This window comes from Sorex fumeus, unplaced genomic scaffold (genome assembly GCF_029834395.1).
Source record: "Sorex fumeus unplaced genomic scaffold, SorFum_2.1 ptg000005l, whole genome shotgun sequence".
Classification (NCBI taxonomy): domain Eukaryota; kingdom Metazoa; phylum Chordata; class Mammalia; order Eulipotyphla; family Soricidae; genus Sorex; species Sorex fumeus.
Genome location: NW_026606062.1, coordinates 3,776,237 through 3,789,269, shown reverse-complemented (window position 1 = coordinate 3,789,269; position 13,033 = coordinate 3,776,237). Strand labels below are relative to the sequence as shown.

The window sequence follows — 13,033 nt, the reverse complement described above, 5'->3', positions numbered from 1 at the left end:
CATGCAAGTTTATATACTGCAACTTGGAAACTTTTGTATCTACCACTACAAAGAGAATTCCTTGAAGTATGGGATGTTTCTCTCATTCATCGTCAGCTGGGATGTTTCTCTCATTCGTGGTCATGTTTCCAGCCTTAGCACAGGACTCCTGGACTTTGTTAAATAAACATATAATTAAATGAATAAATCAATCACTTAACCATGATCGTCTCAAAAGTTACAAATATACCTCATCTGCTTCAAGTAATGAGATAAACATTTGTCATAATATATTCAGCTTTTCCTCTGACATACTATAGTACTTTATTGATGTTATGGTTTATAGTCTTATTAACACATTGTATTTGGAATTTCAGGCAAGAATTGTAACGTTTAAATTTTAATTAAAAATGTTTTAAGCAGGGGGTATGGTGCCGCCAACAGGTCAACCTGTACCTGCGGGGTGAGTGCATCAGCAGCCTGATGTTGCCTGCAGGCTCCTGATACCCCCAAATTGCCGCTGTGCCTTTGGCTAGACCCCAACAACTTGGGAACAAGTTTACCAAGAAATTAAATGACCAAAAGTTAGGCATGTGGGAGTCATACCCACAAACCACCTCTGGCTCAGCTATACAAGTCCACTCAGATTTGGGATGGGCTACCTCTCCCATTTCCCAATACACATGGAAGAACTGGCAGTCACCCTCATGTACCAACTCCAGCGCCACCCTGTAAGCTCTACTATTGGCCTTGCCTCAGAGACCCCTAAATAAATCTCGAAAGAGATCAAAAACCGCAGTTAAGCTCAGACCCATACATGGCTGAACAGTCTGAAGTAAATTGGAGGGGATGGGTTGGCATGTGCCCACCCAAGCAGAGTCCCTGGCAGCCACTTGCTTCCACAATCCCAAACTGCCACTATACCCCAAGCCTGACTCCACCATATCAGGATGGAAGTCACCAAGATATAATCTGCTGAAAATTTTGTAATGTGGATCTTAGTGTGCCAACAGTCCTTGCCCAGAGACACAGCAGCAAGTCCTGGAAGACACCACAGTGCTGGAGATCTCTCTGGGACCCATACTGAGCCAATATTACGGGGACACCCCAGATGGGGCAGGTGTGGTCTCCCTGCCGACTCCAGATGAAATTCCGGTGACCAAGAGCTTCCACAAACAAGACCCAGGTATGCGGGTTCCAGGACTACATCTCCAGGATGCATGGCAGCAGAGGACCTGGGCTGTCCTTCCCCAGGTCCCTGCCCGCCCAGAAGACTGGCTGTTATGTCCACAATTAGCCTCCAGACACCATTTTAGCACACCAACAGCCCTGGCCCAGAGACAGCAGCAAGTCCCATATGACACCACAGCACCAGAGATCTCTGTGGGCCCATACCAAGCCAATATCACCAGGACACCCCAGATGGAGCAGTTGCAGTCTCTCTGCCTACTCCAGATGGAATCCCAGTGACCAAGAGCTTTCAAAGCAAGGCCTAGATATGCAGGTTCAGGACTAAATCTCCAGGTTGCATGGTGGTAGAGGACCTGGACTATCCCTCCCTGGGTCCCTGCCCACCCAGAAGACTGGCCGTCATGCCCACAATTTGCCTCCAGATGCCATCTTAGTGCACCAACAGCTCTAGCCCAGAGGCTCCCATTTGAATCCCAAAATGGATTAGTGCCATACAGAGATGTCTCTGGAACCCAACCATTTACAATCTAGAAATTTACATTTACAATCATGCCCGTGTGAGCTCTTGTGATATTTGAAATGAGCTATGAAAAATATATTATCTAGTGTCTGCCCCTGACAGGTAGGCTTGAATGGTGGTGGGAAAATTTGAGCAAAATTAATGTCCCAAATTAGAGAGAGAGAGTACTGAAGAAATTGTCTGCCATAGAGGCAGGGTGAGGACTGCGATGTGTGTGTGTGTGTGTGTGTGTGTGTGTGTGTGTGTTGGGGGGGTCATACTTGAGACAATGGTGGTGGAAAATGTGCACTGGTGGAGGGATGTGTGTTTCATCATTGTATGGCTGAATCTCAAACATGAAAGCTTTGTAACTCTATCTCATAGTGATACAATAAAATAAAAAAGTAATGTGGAGTTCATGCCCAATTCAACCAGCTTAATCAATGGTTGAACAAATAGCAGTACTCCTACATTATTTAAAGAAAAAAAAAGAGAAAAATGTTTTACGCAATACAAAGTAGATTACCTAGATTATCATCTGCCTCTTGGGCAGGCTTGAGTGGTGGTAGGAAAATTTGAAATAATGGTGGTGAGAAGGTGTAATGGTAGTGGGATTGGTGTTGAAATATTGAATGCAATCCATAATTGTGAACAGTTTTTATGAAAATTAAATTTAAAAAAATAAAATGCCAGACAAACTCTAAAAAAAATTTAAAAAATTTAAAAATGTGTCTTTGACCACGTCTAGCAGTGTCCAGGCTTTACTCCTAACTCTGTGCTCAGGGATCTCTCCTGGGGAGACTCAGGGGATCATAGAGAGTGCTGTTAATTGAACACAGGTCGGTCTCAATTTTTTAAGTCAATATTTGACGTTAAAAACTTTGTTCTAATCAGATGCTGATGACCATTCACAAATCCAAGTTTGCTTGATTAAACCTCGATGCAGGTAACAGACATCTCAGCAACTGACTTCGGTTTCAATGCCCTGGATGGTTACAGCGATGAAGAGAACAACCACCACTATCACTTACAGGTGATGACCCACAAAGATAGCTAAGGACTGAATGAGAACTATTCTGACCAAGAGAAACAGGCAACAATCCCTAGAACGGCAAGCCAATGAGCTGAATCTCACTGATTCTTAGGCAATAGATGCATGGGAGCTATTTCTAAGAGATGTGGCATTTGAAAACTATGATCTGCACATTTCACAGAGAACATAAGAAAGGCTAAAGACCAGAGGCTTCACACCTAGAGTTCCAGAGCCAGGCTGCAGGTCTGACATCCCTGCCCACCCCTCTTTGATCTCAGACCTCAGCAAACTCCACTCTTCTTCTATCGTTCTTCTTTTATTAAAACGGGATGATAACTGTAAGTCACCCATGGTTGTGTTGGAGTGCCCTAACTAATAAATGTGAAATGCTTTCCACCACACCTGGCACACAGTTGGTGGGGTTAGTTAGTATGAGATTTTATAATTATTCACCTGTTTCCAATTTTCCAAAGTGTATGTGTGTGTGTGTGTGTGTGTGTGTGTGTGTGTGTGTGTGGTGTGAGAAGTAACTGGAAGCTTCAAAAATATTTTCTAGTATCTACAGGAATCAGGTTACATTTCCTCTGTTTTGACCATTTAAGATACTCAAAATGAAAAATAAAAATATAACGCAGATTTGTACCTCTTGAGTGATACTATGTTGTCTTGGTGTTTTAAAAATCATATTTTTTTTCTTATAAAATTGTTGTCTTGCTTTTTGGAGAATGTTTTGTTTACAACTTCTTATCAGCAAATACTCAGAGATGGAGGATTTGAAACACACAAAAGAGATGACTTTCTCCCTAATGGCACTTGCTGTTACTTTTGAAGACTGTCCCAGCCTCAATTCTTACCAGGGGACAAGGAAACTATTTTTATATCTATCTGCTACATTAGTGGGTCCCCACAGTGCACTGAGTGAATGCGACAAGTCAAGTCTTTGATTGGTATTTTTCCTCCTCTTCTGACATTACCTCCTTTGTTAGGTTCCTGGAAGGAAAATGAGCAAATCAGATATAAGAAAGTTTGCTAAAGCACATGCACACATAAAGAAGTTGCATACACAATAGGTGGAAGGGGTGAAACAGACACAAATTTTGCTTTTTTACAACCCTAGAACTAGGTTTGGACAATTTGTTTGAGAAAATGGGGTTGGTGATCTGGGAGTTGGTGTGATCCCAGCTACCGGAAAGGAAGCCGTGGAGAATAAGCAAGTATGTAAGAAGGAGGGAATTCTGGGGCTCACTTGGAAGCCTGGCTTGAGAGTGGCAGAAAGGGATGCCCTGGTATCAATGGATTACCAGGGAATATTTCTTTTGGCAAGTACTCTCAGGCTGAGTAAAAGGCTGAGATGGGCAGGTTGGGTTCAGAATACCCACCAGGGCCCAATGCAAGGTTGATGGCAAGATTCCACTCTAACATCTGGTGTAGGATCTTCCAGAGAGAAGGGCAAATCCCAAACCACCCCTTCATCAGAGCAAATTTCAACAATGACAAAGTCAAACTTAATGCTGGATTACTCAGATTTCCAAATAGTGACCTAAATGTGAAAATTTCCAGAATAGACTCAGCAGTTTGGTATTTTTCATCCTTAGTTTAGTTTTATTGTAAATAGAGATAGAACCATGTTGTGTTCTTGCTTGCTCTCTCTCCAAGCCTGTGTTCTCCCTTGAACACATGTCTCATTCGCTTGTCTCTAAGTTTCTCTTTCGTCAATTCGTCGATTGCCTCGAGCAGGCTCCAGTAACGTCTCTTTCATCCTAGCCCTGAGATTATATTCAAGGCTCTTTAGGAGAATGAGACCCATCATTGTTACTGGTATTTGGCATATTTGGTACGCCACAGGGAGTTTGCCAGACTCTGCCCTGTGGGCAGGCTACATTTGATAGCCTGCAAGTTTGTCCAAAGTAGGAATGAGATAATAAGATGTCATAAAAAGATGTTCTGATAAGATGTCGTGTGGCTGTGAATGTGGCCGCGCGGTTCCGGGAGCTAAATTTTATAGTCTCTGAGTCTTGGCCGTTGATGGGATTACACGGCGCCAGGGGGCCAGTTGGTGGGTGTGACCCCCGCCTACTGGAATTTGGAGGATCTGGGTGGAGGATGCTCGACTCCAATCCGAGTAGGCTTGGAGATCTTGGCCCCGGAACCCGCGTGGCTTTGTCCCTCTGCCAGTACCTTCATGTGTGCGGAGAGTGGTCTCAGCATGGTGGTGGCTGGTCCTGGAGGTCTTCGGCTGCCAGAGCCCTGGTCGGGGCGGGGAGGAAACTTCAACCCGCTCCCCTCCAAGGGGCCCCGGCGAGGAACAGCCAGGCACGGGGACAGGAGACTGCACTGGTCTCGTCCGGGAGCTGGATTTTATAGTCTCTGAGTCTTGGCCGTTAATGGGATTACAAGTTTCTCTTGCTTGCCTATTTATCTGGAGAATCCTGTGTTCTTTCTCAAGCATGAATTTCTCTCTCTCTCCCTTCGCATCTTCCTAAATAAGTTCACCAAATAAGTTTCACCAAAATAATAATAGTAATAATAAGAGCGATAGCACAGCAGGTAGGGCGTTTGCCTTACAAGCGGCCAACATGGCCAACCCGAGTTCAATTCCTCCACTCCTCTCAGAGAGCCCGGCAAGCTACCGAGAGTATTCGATATGCCAGACACAGTAACAACAAAGTTTCCAATGGAGACGTTACTGGGCCCGCTCGAGCAAATCGACAATCAACGGGAGGGCCTTTAAAAAAAAAAATAAAACTACCTTGCTTCACACACAAATATTTTGTATTCGATATTAAAATGTAAAATTTGCTAGTTATTTTAGAGATTTGTACATTGCAGTGTACATCAGATATCTGTACATTGTGTATACATTGTACATTGCGTAACATCAGATATTTAAACCTTGCTGAATATTAGATGACAGAAGATTCTAACCAATTAACCAATGTTAGAACCTTCAAAAGTGGTGAAATAGGTTTTTCATACTCCCTTGGGATTGTCTCTATTTCAAATATATTTTGCATGAATGGGATAATACAACTTTACATTAATATTTGTACTAAAATCGTGTCTTGGTTTTAATCTTTAACCAGAAAAAATTTGAAAAATGAATTTAGAGCAGAGTGTTTCTTCTAAAAAGTTAGAGAAGAAATAAACAAACTTATTCACAGAGGAATTTAATCAAATAAAAATTTCTCTCTTTCCTTTAATGATATATTTCCCCATGTGGGTGCTGCTTTTTTTAAGAAATGAAAGTGATCACATTTACACTGGGGCTTACTCTTGACTCTGTGCTCAGGTATCACTCCTGGCATCGCATGGGGTACCAGGAATCAAATACAAGTCAAGTACATGCAAGACGAGCTAGTGCCTTACCCACTGTATTATCTCTCTAGTGGGTCTTTGTGCTTTGTGAGAGATTTGTAAAATTCTAAATTTTGCTATAATTAATAATCCAGAATTGAATTATGAGAAAATTTATTTTTAGTTTACATTTCATACTCCCTAAAGTAGCTACCACTACAAGCTACCTGATATTTTACATCCTATTTCTATTTTTTAAATTTTATTTTAATGAATCACTGTGAGATACAGTTACAAACTTACAAACTTTCGTGATTATGTTCCAGTCATAAAATGTTCAAGTACCCATCCCTCCACTAGTGCCCATTCTCTACTACCAATGTTCCCAGTATCCCTCCGCCACCCTCACCCATTCCCACCCCCTGCAGATCAAAACAACAATGAGATATCATCTCATACCACAGAGACTGGCACACATCCAAAAGAACAAAAGCAACCAGTGTTGGTGTGGATATGGGGAGAAAGGGACTCTCCTTCATTGCTGGTGGGAATGCAAACTAGTCCTTTTTGGAAAATAATATGGATGCCTTTTTGGAAAATAATATGGATGCCTTTTTGGAAAATAATATGGATGCCTTTTTGGAAAATAATATGGATGTTTCTCAAAAAACTAGAAATTGAGCTCCCATTTGACCCAACAATACCACTTCTGGGAATATATCCCAGAGATGCAAAATAGTACAGTAGAAATGACATCACATCCAATTTCTTCTAGAACTGCATGAAGGTCTGGGGAAATGGCTCAAAGATAGGAGCACAGGCTACACATGTGGGATCTTAGCCACACATGGACCCTGAGTGCCTCCCCAGGTCAGCCCTGAGCATTGAATCAGGAATAGACCCCAAGCACTGCCAAAATAGAGAAAGCTGTATTGAATTTTCTTAAAAGTTGAAGGCAAAGTACTAGCCACATCTATTTTCAGCATAAGGACTTACTTTGAAATCTGATAATTCTGCTTTGCTCTGTCGCTGTAATCTATTGCAACCTTTTGGCATGTGCTGCTTTGAATCCTTGGCACTGGACCTGGCCACCAGCATTGCTCCATCAATATTTCCTGGATGGATTTATTTGACATTTGTATATTGCTGATGCAGACGGATTTTTCTCTTTCACTCCCACTTTTTCTTTATTTATGGAGGGGGATTATAAAGACTGAATTTTTTAAATTGATCTTTCATATAAATTTAGCACTGTAGCACTGTCCTCCCGTTGTTCATCAATTTGCTTGAGCGGGCCCAGTAATGTCTCCATTGTGAGACTTATTGATACTGTGTTTGGCATATCGAATACATCACCAGTAGCTTGCCAGGCTTTGCCGTGAGGGCAAGATACTCTCAGTAGCTTGCCAGGCTCTCCAAGAGGGACAGGGGAATCGAACTTGGACTGGCCGGGTCGGTCGCGTGCAAGGCAAATGCCTTACCTGGTGTGCTATCGCTCTAGCCCTCATTAAATGTCTCATATAAATTATGAGACAGTAACGGTCTCATATAAATTAATAACCAACAAATTTAACCTCTTCTGACACAAAAATTCTGTTAATATAATTTTTATCTTGCTTTTTTGGGTCACACTAGGACATTCTCAGGGGTTAAGGGTAGTCCTCAGGGAACCATAGAGGATGCCAGAGATTGAAGCAGAGTCAGCTGTGTGCAAGGCAGGTGCCCTAGCTGCTCTAACCTGAATGGAATTTTTTAGAGGGGACCATCCCCAGTGGTACTCAGTCTTTACTTTTGTCTCATAAGTGGTGGTAGGATGGAACCAAGGGTGAGTTGCATGCAAAGCAATTGCATTAACACTAAACTATTTCTCCACACCCATTTCTGGATATTTATACAAAGAACATAAGAATCCTAAATCTGAAGCAGGGTACTACATATAAACAGGATCAATAATTTAAAAATTGAAATATTTTAAATGTATGATGAGAAAGAAAGGGCTAGAAAGAACGAATGCACACACTACAGCCATGCCAATGACTAAACTCCACCACTTCACAAATGTTTTCTGCAGAGACACCAATCTGTGAATAACTTCAGGTACTTGGCGTCCAGGCAGCCGCCGTGACCCCCTGCCACAGCCACTAACATGTTGACTCATTGACCCAGACCACAGATCCTAAAGTCTCTGGACTGCATAGACCCAGTCACTGCCACGTGACACCTCCTAAAGCAACAAACAGCTTAATAAATTCTTGGACAAGGACTTAACAACCCTACCCTCAGAAACAAGAGCACTGCAGCACTGCCCCTCCCCCCCTGTTGTTCATTGATTTGCACAAGCGGGCAACAGTAACGTCTCCATTGTGAGACTTGTTGTTAATGTTTTGGCATATTGAATATATCACAGGGAACTTGCCAGGCTCTGCCGTGGGGGCGGAATACTCTCAGTAGCTTGCCAGGCTTTCTGAGAGGGGCGGAGGAATCGGACCCAGGTCGTCCATGTGCAAAGCAAACGCCCTACCCACTGTGCTATCGCTTCAGCCCTTGCTTCTTGGCCTTTTGGTTAAGACCAAGTGTAGCATCCAGATACAACAATTTTCACATAAATTGATTTTTTATATATAAATCTAGAATTTTAATATTGCAGCTTTGTTATTGAATCAATTTTACTTCTAGAATTGTACCAATAGTTGTGGCTTTTTTACTACATTAAAATAAATTTAAAAAGACATACACACCACACCATTAGTCAATGCAGCCCTTAGACCAATAGCTTGGAGATAGAATCAACCTAAGTGTGCAGGGTGCATGATGAAGGTGTGTTGTAGATAGAGAATAGAATACTAGGCAACTGCAAGAAAGGATGACTTCATGCAGTTCACCCTAACTTGAATGAAACTGGGGATATCGTGTTAAGCTAAGTGAAGTAACTCAGAAGAAGAATGACAAATACCAGATGATCTCTCTTGTTTGTGGTATACAAAATAACAGCACAGGAAATGCAGAGTATCAAAGGAGGGATGCATAGATTACCCTTGTCCCTAAACTAGAGTGCTGATAATGATGGGGAAGGATAGAAATGGAGGTGAGGAAGTAAGAAGACGTGGACAGAAGGCAGTGTGTGTGTGGGGGGGGGACAGGGTCCTCGAACACATAGGCAGTGTAGAGGTATGATAAACTACAAGTTTGAAACAAAGAACTGACAACACAGAAAGCATGAGATCCAAAAGACAACATCCAAGGGACCTGTCAAAGAGGTAGGCTGGGGTCAGAGGGAAACTGGGGACATTTTTAGAGAGAAGTTGACACTGGTGATAGGATTGGTGTTAGACACCTGTACGACTGGGAGTCAACTATGGATAACTTTATAAGTAATAGTGCCTCAATAAAAATTTTTGTATGATGGCAGAAAGCATCCTGAAGTGTGGCGACGGCTGGGTAGTGGAAGTAGTGTCGATCTACATGGAGCTAGAGAAGTTCTATAAAGAAGACCACACCTTCTACAAGATCATTGTGGGTGATTTTAATGCCAAGATAGGACCGAGAAGATCAGCTGAAGAACTTCACATCGGGACCCATGGCCTAGAATGGAACGAACAGGTTGAGAGACTAAGTTCATCATGTCGACCAAGACCATTCATGGTAACTCACAGTTCCAGAAGGCAGAATCTAAACGATGGACATGGGAGTCTCCCGATGGACGATTCCACAACGAAATAGACCACATCATATTCAATCGACGGTTTTGCCTGACCAATGTCGCTGTTGTCCCAAAATTTCGAATGGGATCGGACCACCGTCTCCTTCGTGCAAAATTCTACTTCACAGAGCGGGGAGAAAGGGCTGCAAAGTTCAAAAAGAGAACTCCCAGAATGACCACCAACTGGGAATTCTTTGGTACTATTGCGGCAACATGGGAAGATGCCATTGTTGACAACATTGACGAGGAATACGATCGACTGGTTCAGCACCTCCATGAATGTGCGAGGAACGCCAAGAGAGAGATAGCCACAAAAAATTGCCTATCTTCAAAAACTCTTGAGATAATTCGCCAGCGTGGTTTGGCGCATGCCTCAGGCAACCACAAGCTAACGTCCGAGCTCGCAAAGCAGTGCAGAGATGCAATCAAGGAAGACTTCAAAGAGAGAAGAGCAGAAGTACTGGTAGATGCGGCAGAAGCCGGGAAAAGTATTCGTAACGCCCGCCTGTCCTTCGCCAACTACAAGACCAAGATGACTGCCCTCCGACGTCCTGATGGATCCATCACATCCTCCAGAAAGGCAATGGAGAAGATTATCCATGACTTCTACTCAAATCTCTTTGATAGCCATGTCCACTTGCCGACATACCAAATTCCACAGGATGGATATGTTGTTCCCAACGTTCTCCCTTCCGAAATCCGACACGCCATTTCGTCGGTAAAGAAACAAAGAGCACCCGGCCCAGACAAGGTCAGACCTGAACACCTGAAGAACCTGCCGTCAGTACTCATCAATACACTGGCTCGGCTCTTCACTCGCTACCTGTCTGAATGCAAGGTTCCATCCCAATGGAAAACCAGCAGGACCGTACTACTGTTCAAGAAGGGAGACATCCATGACATTGGCAACTATCGCCCGATCTGCCTATTGTCTGTCATCTACAAGTTGTTCACTCGAGTCATCCTAAATAGGATTGGCAGAACACTAGATGAAGGACAGACAACCATGCGAGCAAGCCGGGTTCCGCAAAGGATTCAGCACCATCGACCATATCCACACGATAACCAAGTTCATTGAGGTTTCTCGGGAGTTCAAGATGGCGCTCTGTTTAACGTTCATTGATTTAAAGAAGGCCTTTGATTCTGTTGAGACGGAAGCGGTCATTGAAGCCCTAGTCAATCAGGGCATTCAAGCCCAATACATCAGGATCCTCCGTGAGCTGTATTGCGGATTCACTACCAGGATCTCACCATTCTACAAAGAAGTGATTGTTGATGTCAAGAGAGGGGTGCGGCAGGGTGATACCATTTCACCGAAACTCTTCAGTGCCACCCTCGAGAACATCATGCGACGACTGGAATGGGAAGGAAAGGTAGTGAAGATAGATGGTCGGCAACTACACCACCTCCGCTTTGCTGATGACATTGTTTTAATAACACCAAACATCAGCCAAGCGGCACAAATGCTGGCCGACTTTGACCGTGAGTGTGGAAAGGTAGGACTACAGCTGAATCTTACGAAGACAATGTTTATGAGAAACAGCCTTGTTCCTGACGCCCCATTCGCTCTCAATGGAACCACCATCTCCGAATGCAACAGCTATGTGTACCTAGGTCGAGAGGTCAACATGACAAATGACCTGGCACCCGAGCTGCGCAGGAGGAAGAGAGCGGCTTGGAACACCTTCAAGAACGTCGAAGAAATAGCTAAGAGGACGAAGAACCTCCGGCTCCGGGCACATCTCTTTGATTCCACTGTTCTTCCTGCATTAACATATGCCTCAGAGACCTGGGCCCTACGCAAACAAGATGAGAACGCTATTCAGGTCTCCCAAAGAAGAATAGAAAGAGCTATGCTTGGAATATCACGTTTCACTCAAATGAGAGAACGAATCCGGAGTTCTGACATCCGTCGACGATCAAGAATCAGGGACACTGTCTCATTTGCCAAGGTGTCGAAAATCAGATGGGCTGGTCACGTAATGAGATTTAAAGACGACCGCTGGACTAGAGCTGTTACTGACTGGATTCCACGGGATGTCAAAAGACCGCGTGGCCGCCCACCTACCAGATGGTCAGACTTCTTCGTCAAGATCATGAACGATTGGTTTGAGGCCCTTCATGTTCCCGGAGCGAACAGATGCCATTGGGCTACACTAGCACGCGACAGGGACAAATGGAGACGTTACTGGCGCCCGCTCGAGCAAATCGCCGACTAACGGGAAGTTATGTGATTAAGTGATTAAGTAATTAAGTGATATGATGGCAAAATTATATACCCGTACATATATAGATATAGCACATTAGAAGAGCAATGAGTGGGTCTCTCATTACATAGTACAACACATAATACAAATACAGAAACTGTGTTGAGATCATGAGGGGAAGAAACTGTAGGCTGAAGCAGGCAGTGTATAAAGAGTAGGGACAACAGAAACTATGTATTTGGTGATATTATTGATATTATTAGAACTATGGATCCAACTTTACCTATTGCCTTTATGATTGCTGGATTTTAAAGTTTAGGGAAATGAATAAGCTCCTTTCATTGTTTATGTCATTTTGATTTGAGTTTCAGGTGACTTACAAAGTACAAGTCTGGGGCTGGAGAGATAGCACAGCGGGTAGGGCATTTGCCTTGCACGCGGCCGACCCGGGTTCGATTCCCAGCATCCCATAGGGTCCCCTGAGCAACTCCAGGAGTAACTCCTGAGTGCAGAGCCAGGAGTAACCCCTGTGCATTGCCAGGTGTAACCCAAAAAGCAAAAAAAAAAAAAAAAAAACCAAAGTACAAGTCTGCTCATACTGGAACTCTGAATTTATTATTATTATTATTATTATTATTATTATCATCATCATCATCATTATTGCTTTTGGGGGTCACACCCGGTGATGCTCAGAGGTGTTACTACTGGCTCTGCACTCAGGAAATGCTCCTGGTGGTGCTCCGGGAACCATATGGGATTCTGGGGAGCAAACCCCCAGAATGCAAGGCAAACCCCCTGCCTGCTGTACTGTCAATCCAGCCCTCTGACTCAATTCTTACTTTAAAAACAAACATAAACTAATGTCATAGCACTGTAGCATTGTAGCACTGTCCTCCCACTGTTCATCGATTTGCTTGAGCAGGCACCAGTAAGGTCTCACAACAAATTGTGAGACTTGTTCTTAGTGTTTTGGGCACATTGAATATGTCACGGGTAGCTTTCCAGGCTTTGCTGTGAGGGCTAGATACGCTTGGTAGCTTGCCAGGCTCTCCAAGAGGGGCAGAGGAAACGAACCCAGGTCGGCTGCATGCAAAGCAAATGCCCTGTCTGCTGTACTGTCACTATAGCCC

At 43.6% G+C, this 13,033-nt stretch overlaps 1 protein-coding gene across 1 annotated transcript in view; it reads right to left on the bottom strand.

The window, feature by feature from the left end:
* COL4A3 (collagen type IV alpha 3 chain) overlaps positions 1-13,033 on the bottom strand; it is a 182,169-nt gene that overhangs the window by 136,271 nt on the left and 32,865 nt on the right. The window lies entirely within an intron of this gene.